Genomic DNA, 12,137 nt, shown 5'->3' with positions numbered 1-12,137 from the left:
CAGGCCCAAAGTTGGCTCCGTCTCTCCTGGTTTTGCCGCTTTGCTCATACGACTTGTTTGCACGTTTGCCTACTGCGAACAAGGCCATCTCCTGGTTTGGTGGATTCCCAACCTGTCAGATCCAGCCAGTCTCCATGGAGCTGAGGGCCAACAGTCAGTGGCTGAGCAGGGAGGGCCTCTCAGGCCATTGCTTCTTAGCGCCTGCCTGTGCCTGCCAGGCAAGCATGCAGTCACCAGCTCTTTCTGTTTCTTAAGGGAAGCTGGAAGTCTGAATTGAAATAATTCAGCCCAAATTTCTTAAAAATACAGACGGAACAAACAGAACACTATTTGGTTTGCAGGCAGGTCAGTTTGAAGACAGCTACCTGTTCTTTGAAGTAATTCCTCCCAGGCACTTCACCGGTGGGTATTCCCCAAACCCCATAACTGCAGTCTGTTCTGAGACATCAGACAACCCTCAAATCGAGGGACATTCTCTGAAATGCCTGTCCAGTACCCTTCAAAATGGTCAAGGTCATGATAAGCAAGGAAAGACGGAAAAACCGTCACAGGTCAGAGGGGACTAGAGAGACATGGTGACTATATTCCATGCAGGATCTCGGGACATTAGTGGAAAAATTGGTGAATTCCGGGTAATGTCTGGAGTTTAGTTGATGGTACTGTACCAATGTTAATTGCCTGATTTTGACAAATGTAGCATGATAATGAAAGATGCTAATGATAGTGGAAACTGGGTGAAGGGGATATGGGAGCTATGTACTGTATGTGTAACTTTCCTACAAATCTATAATTATTCCCAGATCGGAAGTTTATTAAAAAGAAAGTCCCTTCCAAGCCCGAGATAACCTTGAGTTGTTAGGGTTCAGAGAATGAGACCAGGTCTCCAGTGTCAAAACCAATGCCGTCGCCCTGGTGTTCTTTCTCCCAACCTGTGTGCCGCATGCCTAGCGTGGTGTCAAGCTCTACTGTTGTTCTCTTTTAGGTCAGATGGTACCAAACACCCCCCTCCCCCCAATGGCCTGTGGATTAGTCCAGAAGCATGCAGGTGGTCATACATCTTCGCAGTACAAAATGGTGCCTCTCTTCCTATTAGTAAGAGAGTCGACTCCGTGGCCTCACACACTGCTGCCCTCCAGCTGCCATTGCTCTAGTACAAAATGGTGCCTCTCTTCCTATTAGTAAGAGAGAGTCGACTCCGTGACCTCACACACTGCTGCCCTCCAGCTGCCATTGCAATGGGGCCCCTGGACTCAGAGCTTGAAATTCATAGACAGGGTTTCAGGGATGCTCCGAGGACTGGCACTTTGCCTAAGGATATGGTGGTTTGTCCTGTTTGCCTGGCTGTGCGGCTGGATCATTTTCTAAATGGCTCTGGCTCTGTGGAGCAGGACCCGAGAAGACCCCCCTCCTCTCCAAGACAGCATTCCCAGCGTCAGGAAAATTGAAGAAGCAGAGGGGGCCAACTTGAGTTGTCAGAGTGAGGACGGGGCCAGCCTAGGAATGAGAAGCCTTTACAAATATGTTCATCTCTCCAGGGGAATTAAGTTTCTCCAGATTTGTGGTCTTTCTGGATCCACAGGAATTGTATCACCCTGCAGTGTTCGCAGGCGATCATTCCTCCTCGCAAAGCTCAGCCTCCCCTGTCAGGACCCAATCAAGTGACCACAAATCAAAGAGAGCTTGGACTCAGTCCACTAATAGCAGGGAAAGCCATTAGCTAGAGTTGTTTGAAAAGGGAAGTGGCTCAGATATCTCTGGTCTCACCAGAAAAGCTTCTGTAATGTCAGATTATTGTTACCAAATGGCTTAGTGGACTGAGGCATCACATTTCTCATAATGAGAGGTTATTTATTGCACCACGGAACGAACACACTCTCCCTTGCTCACTTGCACAAGATAAGATGAAGAGGCCTTTCAAGTTGAATTAAGTTTAAAAGGAAAACAACACACACGCTCCCAGCGAATGCGGGGGTTTAGCTCTGGCTGTGTAGGGGGCAGTGTCCATGGCTCCCTCTGTGGGTGGTCCGGGGGCTCTGCAAGGCTCTCCGAGCCCACTCTCTACTAGTAAGTCTTGAAGTGGAACTCCTGGGGATCATTCTTTAGGGTCAGGGCCTTGTTTCAGGGGTGTGTTCATCTCAAGGGCTACAGTGATTGGTTCAGGGGTAGGCATATGACAGAATGTGGGCCAATCAGAGGCCTTTCCAATGATCTAAGAAGAGTGAGAGCTGAAGGCTTCCTAACTTAAGGAGGGAGGGAGGATGGATGGGAATTTAGGGTTCCAGAGGCTATGTTTTCAGTCACCCCTGAAAATCCTGTCTCTATGAGAGAGAATGAAGCCAAGTAGAGGTAAGGAGGGCGGAGAGACAGAGAGAGAAGGTCTTCCCAGCACCGAGAGCCCAGACACGTGGGTGAGAGCTCCAGTACCCTTCCAGTAGAATGAAGCTTGTGTGCATCGGGCTTCTACCAATTGCAAGAAAGAATAGTCTGAGGAACACCTGTCTTCTACAACTTTCCATAAACACCATCTCTAGATGGCACACCCCAGCTGGGCTCAGGTGTCAGGGGCCTCTGGAATGGGAGGCAGCGGAGGAAGGGGAGTGGAGTGAACACACCTTGGCCCAGGAGAAGGAGCAAAACCGGAGAGCACAAGTGTGGGCTGTTCTCTCTGTGGTTTTGTTGGTTTTGCTCATTGCGTTTTCTGGTAAGGTTCTTTTGAAGAAAGGGCCCTGCAACTAACAGAGTTTTCCATTCTTGAACTTAGAAGACCTTTGCCAGCCTCTCCAGCTCTAATGTTCTTTGTTATTTCTCTTTCTTGGTCACCTGGCCTCCATGTGTGCCTGTTAGAGGCCTAAGAGCATGCTGTGCTGGAGGGAGGGTTAGGCCCAGGCCAGGAGAGTGGAGGAGGTGGGGTGGGAGGGGGCCCGAGGGTTGGAAACAGGACTGAGCTCCCACCAAGGCACAGCGGCCTCCATTCCTTCTCCCGACTCTGGTGCGGGCCCCTGCTGAGAGGAGCCTGCAATAAGGGAGTCAGTTTCTGCCTCGAGTAGAGGAGGTGGGGTCGGAGGGGGTCCCGAGGGTTGGAAACAGAACGGAGCTCCCACCAAGGCACAGCGGCCTCCATTCCTTCTCCCGACTCTGCTGCGGGCCCCTGCTGAGAGGAGCCTGCAATAAGGGAGTCAGTTTCCGCCTCAGCTGGCCGTTCTCACTCTTTGATGCTCCACCCCAGTCAGAGGGCAGGTGTGGCGTGCGGGGTGGTCTGCGATTCTGGACTCCTGGAAGGTGGCCTCTTGCCAAGCACAGGTGCTCTGAGGTCGGAGAGAGCCGGAGAGCCTGCTGGGAGTGTGGCAGGCTGTCAGGGCAGAGGGCGAGGGGAGGGGACCGGGAAAGGATGTGGGGGTGGAGAATAATAAACTCCTTCGTGGATCTGAAGGCTCTTGTAGTCGGATTTTCAATGATAAATAATCCCAGGATTTGTTCAAAGCTCAACAAAAGCCCCCAGTGCCCTCCAGCTGGGCAGAGCAGCCGCATGGAGTTTCAGACCGCCTGAGAGTGTCAACCTGCCTGTGGCTTTCGCAGTGGTGGAGGGAGGGTTCTGAGTACATGCCGCCGGAAGACACTTATCCAAAGTCAGAGTCACCACCACCCGTGTTTACTGAGTTTCTGTGCAGCACGTTAACAAACAAGGCTGTGCTCGCCGTGGGAAACTTTGAATTTATACAGCCAACTGTTACTGGACACCTACTGTGAGCCTCCATCCCAGCCTTGCACGAGGCCTTCGTGTGGAAGGGGGAAGCATAGAAAAAGAAGTCGCTGTCCCCGAGTTCCAGTCCAGAGCGAGATCACGTGCTGGCGTCCAGAACGCGCTTCATCGCCCCAGGATGGGCTGCGAGCGACGAGGAGGCCCTGGGTGGCCTGGTGCCTTGAACTGGTTCATGCAAGAGCAGGAGGACCCAAGTCTGAGTCCTTGCAAGAAATCTCAGGAAACAAGTGAGAGACCACAAGTCCAGCACCAGGAGCCAGTGGAAAGAGACTCCAGCACCTGTTGGGAGGGCTGACTGTGAGGGGTCCATGCAGGGCCAGAGGGTCAGGAGGTGGAGCGCCTGAAGCTGCCCCCATAGCACGGAAGCCAGACTGTGTGTGTGTGTGTGTGTGTGTGTGTGTGTGTGTGTGTGGCTGGAAAGTCCTTGGAAAGGACTTTCTCCAAGAAAGCTGGAGCAGCCTGAAAGCTGGGGATGGTGTGCTGGTGACCAGGGTGCGACCATAGTCCCAGTTCCCGTCGCCACTCCACAGCTACTATGGCCTGTGCCCAAACGGTTTCATTCAACAAGAAGTACTTTTCAGGCAGCACAAAGAAGTCCCAGAAAACATATTATTCAAAGAAAATGTCTTTCTAGGGCAGCAATTTTCAACCAGCGTACCACAAGAATTCTTAAAACATGCAACACCTGACTATTTAGTCGGGGACATTGACCGCCACCCGCCCCCAACTTAGATTGTCAAAAAAAAAAAAAAGAAAAAGACAACAGCCAACATAATAAATACATGTCTATCAATAATGGAATCTAAAAATCAAAATAAATGAACAAGGAATCTAATGAACAAAATAAACGGATGAATAAAATAGAACCAGGGGCATGGAAACATCAGACTTGACGAATCTCAGCGGGAAGGGGAGGGAGGGCAGGAAGAGATTAACCAAAGAACTTACATGCATATATGCATAACCTATGGACACAGACAATAGGGCGATGAAGGCTTGGGGTGGGGTGGGAACCGGGTGGAGGGTGACAGTGGGGGAAATGAAAGGGGATATCTGTAATCCTCTCAACAATAAAGATTAAAAAAAAGACCATAGCTGTCTGCTGTGAATGAATCAAAATTACATGTATTTTTCAGTCAGATGGGCAATATATATATATTTTTTGGTGTGCCCCAGAATTTTAGCAACTAGTTTATGTATGCTGTGAGATGAAAAAGGTTGAAAATTGCTGCTCTAGGATTTTAATGTAGTTGGAGGGAAGGCAGGGTGGAGTTCAGAATCCCGAAATGGTACATGGTGTCCTTTCTGACACCGCTGTCTGTGTTCTGGGAGTACTTTGGGCTCTAGGACTGCAGGGGAGGGTAAAATGATCTCACTGCAATTTGAAAAAAGTGTCCATTTTCTTCTTATTCCCCAAAGAAGTGGGAAAAAGCCCAACTCTGTGTGTGTGTGTGTGTGTGTGTGTGTGTGAGAGAGAGAGAGAGAGAGAGAGAGAAAGAGAGAGTGTGTTGGGGTGGGGGTGGGGTGCTGGCTAGAATATTAAATGACACGACATCTGATAAAAAGACTTGTTATCTGTGTTATTCAATCACTTGCCTTGTTAAAAAAATAAAGTTAAATCTTTCTTTTTGTTTTTTTTCTTTCGTTAATCCTCACCCAGAGGATATTTCTTCCATTGATTTCTTTTTTTTTTTTTAAGGGAGAATGGAAGGGAAGGAGGGAGGGGGAGAGAGAGAAACATTGATGTGAGGAAGACACATCGATTGGTTGCCTCCTGCACATGCCTGGACTAGGGCCAGGGATCAAACCCTGCAATTCAGGTACCTGCCCTTGACTGGGAATCAACCCCAAGACCATTCAGTGGGCAATACCACTGAGCAACACTGGCCAGGGCAAAAAGGTAAATTTTTTCAAATCAACATTTCTAAGCTTCGTAGCAAGGATTTTAGCAGAGCAGTAGGAAAAGACCTCATGTTTCCCAGGTCAGTTCTAGCATTTTCTTCTTTCCCTTTCGATATTGTCATAGGCAGGAAGAAATTTGTCCCAAGGAGGCAAATTCTCTCTGTTCTCCCCTAAACCCCACCTTGAACAATGCATGTCCCAGACATCCGAAGGCTTTGTGGACTTACTAGAAGCCAAATGCTGTCAAGAATAAAACACACATCCGCTGAAAGTCCCCCGACACCCGGTGGTGAGGTAGGACTTTGTCTGGCTGTTGAGTGTGTGGGAGTGATGCCTAGTGGGGGAATCCAGGATGGTGGGAATGGGGCCAAAATACACAGCAGCTGCAAATGATGCTGGGATTTTGGCTCTACTGCCCCGAACCCTGGAGACAAGGTGGGCTCTAGGAACCCTGGGAGGGTGTGAATACTAGAGAACTGGGCAGGGGCAGGTTGGACAGGTGTGCATCCCTGTGGATTTAGTGTGTTTCCGTGAGACCCCAGTTCACTGATCAAGGTGTGAAGATGGAGGAAGTTCCTTCCATCCTGTTCTTCCTTCTTAATTTTCTAAATAAGTTGCCAGTTCACCTCTCTGGGCCTCATCTTTCTTGTCTGATGAAGGGATTGAGATAGATAATCTTTAAGGTCTTTGCAGTGTTAACCTCCTGGGTAGGGCTGGCTACCTAATTTATCAGGCCCAGTGCAAAAAGGAGATGCAAGGCCCTTGTTCAAAAATCAGGGGCAAAGTGCTATTAAAAGTCTTACAATTAGAAGGCTTTCCCCTTTATACAGTGGTCGCTCTCTCTCTCTCGACCTGTCATGATGTTTCTCTTTCATTTACTTTTTAATGTTCTAAGTAAAGTTAAAATTTAATATTAACATGACTTCTACCATTCATCTTTGCTCACCATCGACTTTCCTTATACTTTTCACATGACACTTTTCATATATACTAATGCTTTCAGAGCGTAAATAAGTCATCTGGCTAATCCAGAACGTGCTTGCTTAGTTTCCTTTGGGTTGTCATCATACCAGGAACAAAATGTAAGCATTTTCTGCAGAATTTGAGATCAATCTGTAGCTCTCCTATTTGAGAAATTCAGGTGTAAGCAGCCAACATTTGAAGCATGTGGTCTATTAACTAAAGATTGCCTTTCATAAATCTTGCCTTATAAACATACTCTCAGGGTATTACTCAACGTGTGCTGTATATTAAATATTTCTCCCACACACACTTATTTATCACGGATCTGTGCTGAGGGAGGAAAAATTTAAAAGAAAAGCAAAAAATTTGTCATTCTCAAATTGCACCTAAATCAAATAAGTGAAAAGTCAGAATACTAATACTTGAATATGAATGTCTATTAATTTACAAGGTACTTGCAGTTCCAAATAATTCAGTAAAAATTTTAACCCAGGTAAAAATTATAATCCATGATCTACCTTCTATTACTTTATTTGTAAGATTGTGAATTGGATTTATTTTTTTTCTGTGACTATGTCTTGTTTGTAAATATGTTTTATTTTTCATGATAGTCTGGAAGCTTCTTGCGAGGAAGGCTCAAGTCTTTTGTACTTTGCATTTGAATCCCAGCTCTGCCACTTAGAAGCGATGGCAAAGGTCACTAAAACTTGGTAACAATGGATGAATAATATTACCTGCTTGAAGAGTAAATGAGAAACTTCACATGAAGGCCTCAGCACAATGCCTGGCATGAAGTATATGATTAATCAACATGAACTAGTATTATTATTATTTTTTTTGTTGTCACCATTTTCTGGTGCTGTCAGAATCTCTCATATTCTACCTGCAGGTAAACACTACATAATTAATTGTCATCTTGAAATAAGGTATTGATGGTACCTTTATTATTATATTTTATTGATTTTTTACAGAGAGGAAGGGAGAGAGATAGAGAGCCAGAAACATCGATGAGAGAGAGACATCGATCAGCTGCCTCCTGCACACCCCCACTGGGGATGTGCCCGCAACCCAGGCACACGCCCCCGACCGGAATCGAACCTGGGACCCCCCAGTCCGCAGGCCGACGCTCTATCCACTGAGCCAAACCGGTTTTGGCTATTATTATTATTTTTAATCTTTATTGTTGAGATGTCCCTCTTTCTTCCCCTCATTGCCCCCCTCCACCTGGTTCCCACCCCATCCAAGGCCTTCACCACCCTATTGTCTGTGTCCATAGGTAATGAAATATATGCATATAAGATTTGTTTAATCACTTCCTGCCCCCTCCCTCTTCCCTCTGAGAATCATCAGTCTGTTACATTTCCATTCCTCTGATTCTATTTTATTCACCAGTTTATTCTGTTCATTAGATTTCTTATTCATTTATTTTGATTTTTAGATTCAATTGTTGATTGTGTTTGTTGCCATTTTGTTATTTTTTAATCTTTTTTCCCCCTTCCTCTTCCTCTTCTTAAAGAATACCCTTTAACATTTCATATAATACTGGTGTGGTGGTGATGTACTCCTTTAGCATTTTCTTGTCTGTGAAGCTCTTTATCTGACCTTCAATTATAAATGATAGCTTTGCTGGGTAGAGTAATCTTGGTTGTATGTCCCTGCTAGTCATTACTTTGAATATTTCTTGCCACTCCCTCTGGCCTGCATAGTTTCTGTTGAGAAATCAGCTGATAGTCATATGGGCATTCCCCTATAGGTAACTAACTTCTTTTCTCTTGCTGCTTTTAAGATTCTCTCTTTGTCCTTTGCCCTTGGCATTTTAATTATGATGGGTCTTGATGTGGTTACCGGAATCGAACCTGGGACCCCCCAGTCCGCAGGCCGACGCTCTATCCACTGAGCCAAACCGGTTTTGGCTATTATTATTATTTTTAATCTTTATTGTTGAGATGTCCCTCTTTCTTCCCCTCATTGCCCCCCTCCACCTGGTTCCCACCCCATCCAAGGCCTTCACCACCCTATTGTCTGTGTCCATAGGTAATGAAATATATGCATATAAGATTTGTTTAATCACTTCCTGCCCCCTCCCTCTTCCCTCTGAGAATCATCAGTCTGTTACATTTCCATTCCTCTGATTCTATTTTATTCACCAGTTTATTCTGTTCATTAGATTTCTTATTCATTTATTTTGATTTTTAGATTCAATTGTTGATTGTGTTTGTTGCCATTTTGTTATTTTTTTATCTTTTTTTCCCCCTTCCTCTTCCTCTTCTTAAAGAATACCCTTTAACATTTCATATAATACTGGTGTGGTGGTGATGTACTCCTTTAGCATTTTCTTGTCTGTGAAGCTCTTTATCTGACCTTCAATTATAAATGATAGCTTTGCTGGGTAGAGTAATCTTGGTTGTATGTCCCTGCTAGTCATTACTTTGAATATTTCTTGCCACTCCCTCTGGCCTGCATAGTTTCTGTTGAGAAATCAGCTGATAGTCATATGGGCATTCCCCTATAGGTAACTAACTTCTTTTCTCTTGCTGCTTTTAAGATTCTCTCTTTGTCTTTTGCCCTTGGCATTTTAATTATGATGGGTCTTGATGTGGTTCTCTTTGGGTTCCTCTTATTTGGGACTCTGTGCTTCCTGGACTTGTAAGTCTATTTCTTTCACCAGGTAGGGGAAGTTTTCTGTCATTATTTCTTTAAATAAGTTTTCAATATCTTGCTCTCTCTCTTGAGCACCCCCATAATGCAAATGTTGGTACACTTGAAGTTGTCCCAGAGGCTCCTTATACTATCTTCATATTTTAGGATTCTTATTTCTTTTTGCTCTTCTGGTTGGGTGTTTTTTGCTTTCTCATATTTCAAATCATTGATTTGATTCTCAGAATTCTCTACTCTACTGTTGAATCCCTCTATATTATTCTTTATTTCAGTCAGTGTCTGCTTAATTTCTGACTGGTCTTTTCCATTTTTTTTTCCATTCTCAATAAGATCCTTAAAAGTCTCACTAAGACTCTTGGAGGTTTCTAGAAGTTTCTTGAGTAACTTTATAACTGTGGTTTTGAACTCTATATCCCAATAGTTTATTTTCTTCCATTTCTTTCATTTGTGAATGTTTCTTTGTCTCTACATTTTGGCTGCTTTCCTGTGTTTGTTTCTATGTATTGGGTAGAGCTGCTATGTCTCCTTGAGTTGGTAGAGTGGCCTTGTGTATTAGGTGTCCTATAGGGCCCAGTATCAGCCTCCCCAGTCACCTGAGCTGGGCCCTCTAGGTGCACCCCTTTGTGGGCAGTGAGCACAGTCTTATTGTAGTTGAGACTTGATTGCTGTTGGTGTCACTAGGAGGAATTGACCTGCAGGCCAATTGGCTGTGAGAACCAGCTGAGACTACAATGGGAGAGCTGCTGAGCAGGAGACACCCCTGTGGAGCAGGACTTGCTTCAGTGGGGGCTTTGGTGTTCACTGAGTCTGCCCCTTGAGTGTGTCGCTTATGGATGTGTAGAGTTGTAATCTGGTATGGTCTGACACTGACCACTGGGTACACTGGCTCTTGGGTCTCCAGAAAGGTGCATGGGTTTACATCTATGCACAAGAGGCCATCCAGCAGGAGCTACAGAGAGATCTGAAGATTCCTCCTCTTTGTATCGGGTTTGGAAGTGCCCAGACGAGACCCAGCTGTGAAGCAAGGCAGGCTGGTGCTGGTGCTGAGTTCTGGGCCTTTTATTGATAGGTTTGGGACTCCCTGACCCAGCTGCAGCTTGTTTAGCCTAAGTAAGGACAGGCCATTCATATGCAAAAACCACTGCACACAGCTTGGGTGAGGTGGTAAATTGGATGAGGCGGGTTCTTAGGGAATCACCAGGGCGGAGCAAACAGAAATGGCTGCCAGTCAGCCCTGCAAGCAGGGAGGTCCCAGCATATGATCCCTGCAAGCACCTCCATCTGGGAGAAAGCTGCCCCCGAGTTCGTGCCCCGATGCCAGACAATCCTGTTCCTCCTGGTATGTGTCTGTGTCTCCCAGAGCCTCACCCTTTTGTTTGTTTGTTTGAAGCCATTGAACCAGGAAGCCTGGAGCTCAGAGGAAGTGGGAGGAAGTGGAACTTGTAAGTTCAGTTCATGCACCGGACTTTTAAGAGGAACAGCTGGGTCTGCAGCAGCCTCTGTGTCACTGAGCCCCAATCCGCACTGGTTTTTACAGCCGTAGTTATGGAGACTTCTCTGGAACCCTGGCTGGGGGTCTGGTGTGGGGCTGAGACCCCTTGCTCCTCTGGGGGGCCTCTGAGAGAGACTCCCCCTCCCAATTAAAAAAGCAGCCCATGCGGGTGCCGGACCAGCCCATTCCATGCCTCCGCACCTCCTACCCGTCTCAGTGTGCTTTCTTCTTTTCTTCTCTAGTTGTAGGAGTTCCATTCAGCTAGCTTTCTGGCGGTTCTGGATGATGGTTGTTCTGTATTTTAGTTGTAATTTTGATGTGGTTGTGGGAGGCGGCAAGTACAGGCATTTACCTACGCTGCCATCTTGGTTCCTCCGATGGTACATTTATTATTAGTCTTCAGGTACAATTGTGGTGCCTCTCATTTTCGCGGCTCTTGGCAAAGTCATTTGTTCCTCGCCACAATCTCATGAGTTAGGTTTTACTGAATCATTGGGACCAGTGATGTGAAAAACCAGGTGCAGAAGTTGAGACCCAAGTGTGCTGGAAATCAAAACCCCAAATGAGCAAGAAATACAAACATCACCCATATATACCTGTGGCTGAAGGTGATGTTCCTTCAAACAGGCACCTAGTGAGCTCAGCTGAGGAGAAAGCATTTCCTGTCATCTGCCCACAGCCCTTCTATGTGTAGTAAGTCAGGCAGCCTTGGCCAAGTATGGTGACCAGCCGAGGTGGCCACACCTGCTCCTGGCATTACTGTAGGTGGGGGACCATATTCAGGCTTTCACTGTGGTGAGCAGCACCCTCTCTACAGTCTCTTGGGGATGACCTGTACAGACCAGAAATTGCTAGTGGGAAGCTGGTCTTCACACAACCTGCAGGGCAGTGGTGTTTCTCCATGGGAGAGAAGTGGTTTGTTTAGAGAAAACAGATGGTGCCATCCTGGCTAAGGTCCTCATTAGAACTCCCAGCAGCCAGCAGGCATCTCAGTGCCTTTTTATTTTATTTATTTAAAATTTATCTTTATTGTTGAAAGTATTACAGATGTCCCCCCCATTACTCCCTTCCTCCCCACTCCCACACTATTGTCTGTGTCTATGGGTTATGCATCTGTGCACATAAGTTCTGGATTGGTTACTCTCTTCTCCTTCTACCCCTTCCTTCTGAGATTCGTTAGTCTCTTGCATGCTTTTATGTCTCTAGATCTATTTTGTTCATCAGTTTATATTGCTCATTAGATTCCACATTTAAGTGAGATCATGTGATACTTATCTTTCTCTGATTGGCTTATTACACTTAGCATAATAACCTCCAGGCCCCTGGCATGTTGTCTCAAAGGGTAAGAGTTCCTTCTTTTTT

Source organism: Myotis brandtii, unplaced genomic scaffold (assembly GCF_000412655.1).
Source record: "Myotis brandtii unplaced genomic scaffold, ASM41265v1 scaffold191, whole genome shotgun sequence".
Lineage (NCBI taxonomy): Eukaryota > Metazoa > Chordata > Mammalia > Chiroptera > Vespertilionidae > Myotis > Myotis brandtii.
The sequence above is the reverse complement of the archived record's forward strand: the minus strand, read 5'-3'. Positions refer to the sequence as shown.